The following is a 9,962-nucleotide window of genomic DNA, read 5'->3' as shown; positions in this document are numbered from 1 at the left end:
GAGGAATCTCCATATTGTTTTCCATAAAGGCAGAACTAGATGGTATTTCCACCATTAGTGAATGAGTTTCTTTCTCCCCATATCCCTGTCAGAACTCATTGTTCTGGGTTTTGTTTTAATTTTTGGGGGGGGTTTTGTGTGTGTGATGTGTGCCAGTCCCACTAGTTTCTTTAAAGGCAAGGCAAACTCCTCAACAACCGGCATTGAGTATGCCATCACCCGTGGTGTTCATGGTTTCTCTCTGTTATATTAAGAAAGGTTTGTTTACTCCTAATTTATTAAGGGGCTTTATACATTTTTATAAATGGATTAATGGTTCACTTATTTTGAATGTTCTATATCTGAGCAGATGGGAGGTTTACACCTTAGGAATTTTTTGCTTAGTACTCTAGATGCAAAAACTATGCTTACCCTAAAATGCTCCAGCCACTATCTAACCCTGAAACCTTCATTTAGCAAAGCCTACCCCCATCAGGGACAAAGTGCCTAGGAATTGGAAAATCTTCTAACTCCGACACACTGGCCCAATTATTTTGACTTATCTTTGCTGTATTTACTTATTTTTCTTTTCTCTTCTCTGTTATCCTTTGTTGCCCTTTCTCTCTTAATCTATATCTTAGCTAATTATTTCTCTTTTTACAATTCAATTATTTTTAAGAGCTCAGACTCATTCTATGAGGGTTAGACTTCCAACAACAACTTAAAAATAGATCACCAATGACTGTCTTTATGTGGGCATGAATTTGTAAACAGTAGACCCCTCTCTGATTGCCAAACCTAAATTGTAAACAATCCATGCCTAAAGTTATATAACCCCTCATATATATCCCTCCTCCTCCCCTTCAGAAATTATTCTATACTTTTATTCTCCCAATTCTGATCTGATATCTCTCCTTATTTAACCCTCTTTACCCTCAGTTCTTAACTCCTTAGGTACTGAGACCAACCTCCTGCCCCAATAAGCCACCACCCAGTTCTCAAAGCGAAAGAATATGCTCTCAGTTCCACTACTTGTGCCCCGGCAAGAAACTACAGCCAACACTCCTGCTGATTCATTCTGTGTGGCCCTTTTTCTCACCCTCCCAAATGTGGACTGTTGCATGATACAGGATTCAGTTCCAGAAGAACCCCTAGCTCAAGAACATGACCTGATCCCTTACTGCTGCAAATCATTTCTCAAATTCAACAAGACCATGCTGTGTGATGAAAATGTGCCCTGGATTTTACCCCCAACAAGAATATCTCAAAAGATTTAATGGGAGCCTATTTTCCTTTATATGTTTAATACCACTATAATAATACCTCTTAGTCTGTTTATTCCCAAATGTAAGACAGCCTCTTACATTACATTTTTTTCTTTTATAACTTTTTTAAATTTCATTTTTATTTATTTCTTCTACTTTATATGTATATATATTTTTTCTTTAACTTTACTTGTTTTGGTTCTGCTTGGTAAGAAAACCTACAATAAAAAGTCTTGCCAGGGATAAAAGCTCAAGTCAAAACCAGAGCACAGAAATTGTGTAGCCTGTCATTCTTACCCCCAAATGCACCATCAATATAATATGGCACCTTTCCTTTTTGTAAAGGAATACTAAAAAGGGGGAGATTTCATGAATATTAACAAGCTCTTATCTACTAGGGATAAGAACTCAGACATTTTATAATACAGGGGCACCTTCAACCATTAGTATGTGTCATGTGGACCCAATTTAGACTCTATGTGGTCAGACAGTGACTCTCTAATCCTGAACCCTAAATCTCAGACATAGAATTGACACAGTTCCCTACAACAGCACCAGGTACCAAACTGCCCCAGGGAAATTCCTAATACTGCTCTGGCACCAACTTGCACCAGTTTTGATATGACATCCTGACAATGAGGAAACAGCAACAATTTGATCTAAGAGCAGGTTGTCTTATCTCATCACCTAATGGTAAGATGAAATCAGAAGACACTAAGTCCTTTGATCTGTGTAAAAACCAAGTTCGCTAACTACAGAAGACTGACTTTGACAACCATGACTGGGAAGACCTTATCCTGGAACCAATAAGAAAGACCCTAGCCTAGGTTTTGTTTGGTCTAGGATTTGTACAATAATAAAGATTTCTAATTCGAGAGGTCTGACTTTGACAACTGTGACTGAGCAGAACTTCTGCAACCATAATGAAAGACTTTATCCTAGGCTTCATTCTAGGATCTGTGCAAAAACCAAAACCACAAATTACAGAAGACTGATTACAGCAACAGTGATGGAACAGAACTTCTAGAACTGTAAAAAAAAGACTCTATCCTAGGCTTCATCCTATGACCTGTGCAATATCAAGATCTCTAGTTACAGAGGCCTGATTTTATCATCCACAAAAAGACATTAGGATGTGAAAATAAGCCTGTACAGAGCCTATATTTGTTCCCATGACAGTATGTTTCAAGGGCATAGAAACCATGTATCTCTAGGTCAAAATAATTTCCTTTCTAATTTCCCCAATACCATATTTTCTGGCGTATAAAACGACTTTTAAAACAAAAAAAAAGTCAACCGAAAATCAGGAGTTGTCTTATACGCTGAGTATATCCCGAAAAATGTTTCAATATGCCGCTAAACAAAAATTGTTTGAATATTGCCACAAAACGAATTTTCCAACTCGATCCTGCACCAATCACTGCCAGGCTGCTCGGACAACCTTTCTAACTCAGCCAATCCAAGCAGAATTTTTATGCATGCAAATTATACAGTGTTCTGTATCTGAGTCTATACTGTAAAAAGCCTACTCAGATTGGCCAGAGTCAGAGAGGAAGTCTATTTCAGTATAACCTTTGGACCTTTGCTTGTTGTGATTGGCTCACTGTGGAAGATACAGTTGCAGCACAGGAACATTCTTTCTTATACAGCAAATATAGGCCTAAACCTATGTTTTAACTGTAAAAGTAGGGGGTCGTCTTATACGCAGGAAAATATGGTACTTATTGTGCCTATGCAAATAAAGGGGGGGGCAGCGCAAAACCTTGCCACACCAGCCCTCCTTTCTTTCTTTCTTTTTTTTTTTTCCATTCTCATGGTTATTATTTAGTGGTTGTTGTTGCTGTCATGCTTTTCTGTAGTTGATGGTTCTGGTTTTTGGGGGTTTTTTTGTTTGTTTTTTAGGGGATTGGCATGTTTTTCTTCTTTTCTCATTTCTTCTTTTGAATTGATATTTATAACCTCTAGAAAGACTCCTCCCAGTTTTGTTTTTTGTTTTTTTGTGGTTTTTGGGTCACACTTGGCAGTGCTCAGGGATTTTTCCTGGCTCCGTGCTCAGAAATCATTCCTGGCAGGCACAGGGGACCATATGGGATGCCGGGATTCAAACCAATGACCTTCTGTATGAAAGGTAAACGCCTTACCTCCATGCTATCTCTCCGGCCCCATTTCTTTTCTTTTTCTTCAAACAGAACCACATAACTTGAATAATCTTGTCCTGCATCATAAATTGAGGGAAAAAATGGATGGTACCAGGACCAAACAGTCATATGAACATTGAGTAGCAATAAAAAATGATTACTAGGGCCCGGAGAGAGCACAGCAGCGTTTGCCTTGCAAGCAGCCGATCCAGGACCAAAGGTGGTTGGTTCGAATCCCGGTGTCTCATATGGTCCCCCATGCCTGCCAGGAGCTATTTCTGAGCAGACAGAAGTAACAGACAGGAGTAACCCCTGAGCACTGCCGGGTGTGGCCCCCCAAAAAATAAAAAATTATTATTAGACTTAAACACCAAACCCAAAGTCAATGACAACAAAATCAATACCCAATCTACAACAAGCTATACACAGAGAGGTCCAGTTACACTGGCAGTCCAGGGAGCAAAGGAGGAAGAAGATATGGGATATATGCTGGGAACAGGTATGGAGGAAGGACAACACTGGTGTGGGAATGCACCTGATTTATTGTCACGCTGTACCTTAAATATTACTGTGAAAGATCCATAATTCACTTTGTTTACAATAAAAAATTTAAAAAAGAAGAAGTAATACCTGAATACATCTGGGTATAATCCAAAAACCAAAACCAAAAAATAATAATATATGCGGGACTCAGATCCATTCTGTTTACTTTACTAGAGTCACTGAGTGGTGTCCAGCTGGTGAAGGCCTGACTTGTAGGGTTCAAGACATTGTGGTGGCAGAGATGGCTGTAAGACTCAGTTGGGAAAGGGGGAAGGTTTAGGGAGAAATGGAAGTAGATGAAAGGGAGGAGAAAAGAAGGGGAAGGAGGAGAGAGAAAAATAAAAACAAACTCCTCCACATCAAAGAATTAAAAAAGAAGAGCAGAAAGGAAGCTTAGAAAATTACTAAATTTTCCAGACTACAAGGAAAGTTATACTAGATTATATTTTACATATAATATAATATTATATTTTATATTTTTATTATATTTTCCCCATGTACTAAATGAGCTTCATCATTATCTCTTATTATTAAAACCATTCTTTCTTGGTATAAGTGTTCACAGCTATGTGTGCATTCATATCACCACTCCTGTTTCATTGATCTTTTACATTACCCTCTTCACTGTCTTTGTCCTTTATCCCCTCTCTGCTCTTTGAGTTAGCTATTCTAATTTCCAGCATACTATTTTTTTTTTTTTTTAGTTTTTGGAATCACAACTGGTGGTGCTTAGTAAATTACTCCTGGCTCTGTATTCAGGGATCACTCCTGACAGGTTTAGGGGACCATATGTGATGCTGGAGATTAAACCCAACCAGCTGTGTGCAAGTCTAGCACCTCATCTGCTGTATCATTTTTTGCCCTAAGCATGCATTTATTTAAAATGAGCTTAAACATCAATCATTAGAGAACTGAGTTTATCTGGAGTAAATTCACTAATGGAAGACTACATATAAGTGGACTGTGGTGACATTTGTTAATAAGATATTCAGTAACATCCTGAACCTCCTGGGACTGGCAGATTCCTGTGAAGAAAATTAAACAAATGAAAGAATCTGGGCTGGCGAGGTGGCACTAGAGGTAAGGTGTCTGCCTTGCAAGCGCTAGCCAAGGAAGGGACCGCAGTTCGATCCCCCGGTGTCCTCATATGGTCCCCCCAAGGCCAGGGGCAATTTCTGAGTGCTCAGCCAGGAGTAACCCCTGAGCATCAAATGGGTGTGACCGAAAAACCAAATAATAATAATAATAATAATAATAATAATAATAAATTGAAGAATCTGGGCAGGAGGAGCATAGTGGTTGGGCATTTGCCTTGCATGCTGCCGACCCAGAATGGACCTAGTTAGATTCCTGGCATCCTATATAGACTCCCAATCTTGCCAGGAGCGATTTCTGAGCACAGAACTAACGCCTGAGCATCACCGAGTTCAGCCCAAAACCAATCAATCAATAAATAAAAAACTGCTTTTAAAATAAAAATAAATTGAAGAATCTATCCACAGACTTAACAAAAAGAAAAGGCAGGCCAGAGAGATAGCACAATGGTGGCTTATTTGCCTTGCATACAGCCGATCCAGGACGAATGATGGTTTTATCTTGGCATCCTATATGGTCCCCTATGCCTGCCAGGAGGAATTTCTGAGCACAAAGCCAGGAGTAACACCTGAACACTGCCAGGTGTGACCCCCTCCTCCCCCAAAAAAGACAAAAATAAAATGCATTTATGTGCACATCTATGAATGTGTGTGAGTTTCTCCTTATGCATCAAAAATGGAAATGATGTGTGAGCCATTCAGTGAAGATGATGCAAATATGTGCTATTTATTCTGCTGCTTATTGCTTGGACCTTGTATGATACACTTAACTACTTTAAGACTCACTTTCTCATTTATAAAGTAGAAAGATTTAGCAATCCCTGATAAGCTCATGGAACTATGTTAGTGCTGTTTTAGAAGTTCATGACTATCATACTAATAAAAGTTACTGTAAACTGTTATATAATGGATGGGAATTGTTACAACATTAGTTCTACACTTCAAATTTTCTTCTTAAAAAATTTTTAATAGGGGGCCGGGCGGTGGCGCTGGAGGTAAGGTGCCTGCCTTACCTGCGCTAGCCTAGGAGACGGACCGCGGTTCGATCCCGCCGGCGTCACCATATGGGTCCCCCAAGCCAGGAGCGACTTCTGAGCGCATAGCCCAGGAGTAACCCCTGAGTGTTACCGGGTGTGGCCCAAAAACCAAAAAAAAAAAAATAAAAAAAAAAAAATTTTAATAGGGACCCGAAGAGATAGCATGGAGGTAAGGCTTTGCCTTGCATGCAGAAGGTTGGTGGTTCAAATCCCGGCATCCCCATATGGTCCCCCGTGCCTGCCAGGGAGCGATTTCTGAGTGTAGAGCCAGGAGTAACCCTGAGCGCTGCTGGGTGTGACCCAAAAACCAAAAAAAAAAAAAATTTAACAATGAGGGGTCAGAGCAGATGGGGCATTTTGCCTTTGCACATAGCCAACTTGGTTATATCCCCAATATTTCTTTTGGTTCTCTGAGTCTGCCATGAGTAATTCCTGAGGGGCAGAGTCAGGAACAACCCCTGGGTGAACAACCCCAACACACTGCTTGGTGTGGCCCCAAAATAATATTAATTAAAAAATTAGTATAGACCTTTGTACCTTACAGCAAGTCCCTTTCACTCAGCAGTGAACTGTTTAAATTTATAAGGATCCCAATTCATGAGGTTCAAAACAGCATTTTTTTTTCTAACTGATGTTTCTTTCCTTCTAAGAGCCATTTGGCAATGTTTGAAGACATTTTGTGTAATTGTAAATCTGGAGTAGAGGGAAGATGTCACTGACAAACAGTAGGAAGAAGACAAAGTGTTAACAAACTACAGGGACAGGATAGCCCCCTCAACAATTACTTGGCCCAAACTATCAAGTGGGCTTGAGGTTGAAAACTCTCATCTAGGGTACTGAGAAGAGAAAGTTCAACACACGGGTATCCACAACAATACTAACAACTACCAAGATAGTGGGCATGAATGAGCAATTCTCTATTATGTGTGCAAGGAAAGTTCCCTGTCAGTTTTCTGAAGTAAGCATTAGTTAACACTATCTATCCTGCTGTGAACCATCAGGGACACGTTGATCACAAATAACTCTAATAGTTTGGATGGTGCAAGATACACAGGGGTTTCTTTCCTCCCCCTCTTATTACAGGAAAAAAATGTTTCTTGCTGGGCGCTGGAGTGATAGCATAGGTGGTAGGGGCATTTGCTTGCATTGCAGCTGACACTAGGGACACTGGACCTGGGTTCGATCTCCCGGGTTGTCCCAATCTGGTTCCCCCACAGCCAGTGGACAATTCTTAGAGGGCATAGCCAGGTTGTATTAGGAGTAACCCCTGAGTGTCCACCGGGTTGTGGCCCCAAAAAAAATGTTTCTTGCTGCAAAATGTTGACAAAGATTGAGGATAATCATTAAATGCAAAGTAAGTTAAGAGTAAAAGACAGGGGTCAGAGTATAGACTGATGGCTGATATCCTCTGTTTTGCAAACATGTGAAGTCATCAATTGAATCCCCCAAAGTACCACCCATGGAGTCAGTCCTGGTGGCTCTGTGTCTGAGAACCCAGCACTATCACAGAGTTTTTGATCTCCCACAAAGCTAGGTTGTCCCAGTACAACAACCAAAGTTGGGGGATTGCAGCCAGGGGTAGAAGACCTGATGAACACCACACTCAAAATGCTGGCAAGCACCAGAATAAAACCACAACTTTCAGCAAAGGTCAAGGATACAAGCACCCAAGCATGTGCAACAATACAAAATAGAAAAGGTGGGAAATAAACAATTTTTTTCTTTATTTAAATACCCAATGGTTTACAAAATACACTTATTTCTGGCTTCCAATATTTTAACACCAAATTCCACCATCAGTGTAACATTCCCCTCACCATTGTGCCAGTTTCCCACCCTTTCCCAAGCCTGCCTCTTGGCATGTGTATAATTTACTTAATATTGCTTGTTACAACTAAAGGATAAATAGAATTTTAAAAAGAACTTTATTTAAAAAAATCTGTGAACATTGTCATGTCTTGCAATGGTATTATTATCTGGAGGCTTTCAGTCTGAAGTGATTGTTGTTAGTTGAGTATTCTGTTTGTTTTGTATTGTTCATGGTGAGTTTAAAATAGTTTCTATGATTAATTTTACATTAATGTGATGCATTCTTACTAAGATGTCAGTATAGAAAAATATATAGGTGTCATGTTGCCACATGGTTCAGGACTGTGAAAACTTGTGATACTGAGCTAGTGAACTGGCATGGCAGAGGATATGGATTGTGGGTGTGACTGCTGGGGCTTCTAGAAGTGCAGAAGCATAGAGGAATGATGGGGGAGGCACCCCACCCAGACCTCCAGAAAAGACTCTAGAGAGTTTATCCTCAAACCTGCCATACATTATGTAGTTGGTGGTCAGGTATCTCTACAGAGATTAAAAATGTGGAAAAGCAATGAAGTTGAGCCATTGACATGACTGTGGTTGGATGAAACTCAAGTATCAACTCATGAAGTTTTTATATTAGAGTATAATATTATCTAATGATGGGGCATTTGTTTGCATGCTGCCAACCTGGGTTCAATCTCTGGCATCCCATATAATCCCCTGATCAGGAGTAGATCCTGAGCAAAGAATACTGTCAGGTGGCCTTAAAACAAACCAAAAAAAAAAAATTATCTCTACTGAAAAGGTCCAGAAACAGAAAAAATGGCCAATACAGAGTCAACAAGCATCTTCCCTCCCATCCCCAGCCCTCCAACCCCACCTGTCTTGGGCAGTTGATTTGCCTCCTCTCTGTCTGTCTGTCTGTCTGTCTCTCTCTCTCTCTTTCTGTCTTTCTCTGTCTCTGCTCTGTCTTTCTCTCTCTCTGTCTCTCTCTCTCTATGTCTCTCTCCCTCTTTTGACACTGTGGTCTGCATTGTTGTCAGTGGAGAAGTTCCTTATGTGTCACTCTCTCTACTTTCAGCACTGAGTGCTTGTCCAGAGCAATCAATCCCATCTATCATAGTCCTAGTAGACCCTTCTCTACTCTAATTTCACTCACCACTCTTTGTGGCAAGTTTCCTATGCTGGGTTTGGACCCTCCTGACTCTAAATTACATTGTCTCTGAATATTGTTATCTTACTGTCTTTATTTTTTCTTATACCCACAAACGAGTGAGATTATTCTAAGTTTATAATTTTCCCTCTGACAAATTCCACTCAACATAATAATATCAATGTCTATCCATGTATAAGCAAATTTCATAACTTCATTTTCCCTAATGCTGCATAGTATTTCAATAGGACACTTTATAAGTTAAAGTGGTATAAAGTAAAGAAGTGATTTTTAACTTAATTGGGGGGGTGTTACTATTCACAGTGCAAAAATTATATAAAGTGAAGAAATGATTATTAACTTCATGAGAAAAATGGTTACAATTACCAAAACAAAAATGACTTACTGAATCACAGCAAACAAAAGCACAGGTAACTTAAGACAATACATGCAGTCAGGAAAGGCAGAATGACTTTAATAAATACACCCATACAGGAAAGTAGTGCATGGGAAGGTGAGCGCTTCCACTCTCACTGCCAGGAATATATGCTATCTCAAAATTGCTGCTGCAATAGGCCTACACTGATATGCTCTTTTCACTTTTTTTTTTTAAGTAAGAAAGCTCTTCAGGCTTTCTTTTATTTCTGTCTTTCTTCTTTTTTGGGGGGGGGGGTGAAAATAGGTGCTAATCTGAAGGGTAAATTTCTAGAAAGCAGGGGACATCTTAACCAGTTCCACTGAATAGAAAATAATGATTTATGGAGGAGAAGGGTGGAGCCTGATTCCCCGCTGCAACGCTTTTCATGTGGCTGCAGCTACTAGTGCTGGGACCAACCCCGAACACAAGAAACCCACAAAAACCACATCAACAAGAGGTGAGTTGACCACACCAGAGAGAGCCCTACCTCTCTGCAGCATGCACATATCCTAGTAAATGAACCCCA

This window comes from Suncus etruscus, chromosome 7 (assembly GCF_024139225.1).
Source record: "Suncus etruscus isolate mSunEtr1 chromosome 7, mSunEtr1.pri.cur, whole genome shotgun sequence".
Taxonomy (NCBI): Eukaryota; Metazoa; Chordata; class Mammalia; order Eulipotyphla; family Soricidae; genus Suncus; species Suncus etruscus.
Note: the sequence above shows the minus strand (reverse complement) of the source record.